The sequence below is a fragment of the Dromiciops gliroides genome, chromosome 1, assembly GCF_019393635.1.
Source record: "Dromiciops gliroides isolate mDroGli1 chromosome 1, mDroGli1.pri, whole genome shotgun sequence".
Classification (NCBI taxonomy): Eukaryota; Metazoa; Chordata; class Mammalia; order Microbiotheria; family Microbiotheriidae; genus Dromiciops; species Dromiciops gliroides.
This window is the reverse complement of record NC_057861.1, coordinates 517,853,036-517,854,920: the sequence shown is the minus strand read 5'-3', so window position 1 is coordinate 517,854,920 and position 1,885 is coordinate 517,853,036. Positions and strand designations below refer to the sequence as shown.

The window sequence follows — 1,885 nt, the reverse complement described above, 5'->3', positions numbered from 1 at the left end:
GATTGAACCAGAACATATCTTTATAATATGTTGTTGTGGCCTACTTTTTAGTATTTTATTTAATTTTTTTTTTGCATTAATGTTCATTATCTTGGTCTGTAGTTTTCATTCTCTGCTTTGTCTCTATCTGATTTAGATATAAAGACTGTATTTATAGCATAGAAAAAGATTTGGGAGGGTACCACCTTTTCTAATTTTTGCAGTTTATATAGTATTGTAACTAGTTGTTTTTTGAATATTTGATATAATTCACTTATGATCCACCTGGTCCTGGAGTTTTTTCTTTGAGTTCATTTAAATCTTTTTCAGTTTCTTTTTCTGATATTGAGTTATTTTAAAATTCTGTGTTATTTGTTAGTCTGGGTATTTGATATTTTTTAAAGTATTTATTCTAAGTTATCCATTTTATTAACATGTACTTGGGCAAAATAGTTTCTATAATTTCCTTTATTTCTTCAGTTGTTTTAAGTTGTTTTCTTATGGATCCATTGACTTCTGTTTAATCCATTCGAATTTTCAAGGAATCTATTGCTTGGGTAGGTTTTTATATATCTCTTGTATAAGCTGTTAATTCTCTTTCCAATTCTTTCTACCCTAATTTTTTTTCCAATTTTCTTCACCTGCCACTCTCATTTTTCCCAATTATTTCCTCTACTTCTCCCATTTCATTTATAAAATCATTTTTACCTTTTTTTTTTACTCTTGCTTCATCTATTTCAGGAATGCTTGTTAAATTTGTGCACAACCAGTGTTCTTCTTTGAAGCAAAGCTTCAAAGATGTTTTTGAGTCATTTACTCCTGGTTTTATGTATTGAGTGTCATTGTCTCCATAATAGCTCTTAATTTTAAAATGATTTTATTTTTGAAATGAAAATTTTCACACAAATTTTCAGGGCTGTGGTCATGGAAAAAAGGAAAACATCTATAATGTATGAATGAGTTTGGGCAAAAGTATTTATTACATTTTTCATCTTATCTATTTTTTCATGGCCAGTACAGTCACTAAGACCCTAGGGACACTTAACCTATATGGAGATCAGTGCTAGAGCCAAGAAGTCATTCATTAAGTTCTTGACATTGTTTTTTTTTTGTCTGTGTACTATTTCTACAAAACTCCCTTTTTCCACTTCAAAAACAAAAAGATGAGACTATTCAACCTCCACTTTTATCTTTTTGTAATTCTGATGTTAATGGCAGTCATTCTTAGAGCAGACCTGCTTACAGCTTTTTGGCTTATCCTTTTTTTTTTTTTTTTTCCGTTTTTCTGATTTATTAAGACATATTCCACAAGGTTTCTTCAATTAGAAATTCTTTGAAACAATACCATCATTTTTTGCCAGCCGGAGAATAGAGTCATCAGATTCTCCCATTCTACGAATTGCTCCACAAATTGCATAAGTTTTAAATTGGCCATTGAATCTCCCTGTGACCTTGTCAACCTCGGCCACGTTCATCTGGATGGACGCGTGGTCCTTGGCCCCGCGGCACGTACAGGTCCACGAACTCGCCAGCGTCTTTCTGCATGTCGGCCGCTGAGGGAACCGAGTACAAACTCGAAAGCGGCGGAAGAGAAGAAGGATTGGCTTATCCTTTTTGAGCTATATTCTGATGCATGAAATGTATTCCTTTTTATAATTTAGGAATTTACTAGCATTATGTTCCGCCCCCCCCATCCCTGCAAAGTGTATTCATATACAAATAGACTTAGATAGCAAGTAAGTTATAGGTGGATTAGAACTGATTCAAAATCTGTTTTCTTCAGTGACAACTCGATATTATAAAATTCTTACAGGAAGTACATCCTAGAAAATGACACTGCCAAGAGATTCCTAAGGGAATCATAAGAAATTGTATACAATGTCTTTCTTCAGTGTTTTTAAAGCAC

General features: G+C 32.9%; 1 pseudogene; it reads right to left on the bottom strand.

Moving 5' to 3' along the window:
* Window positions 1–1,239: 1,239 nt before the first annotated feature.
* Window positions 1,240–1,524, bottom strand: LOC122736349 (annotated as a pseudogene).
* Between the last annotated feature and the right edge of the window lie 361 nt (window positions 1,525–1,885).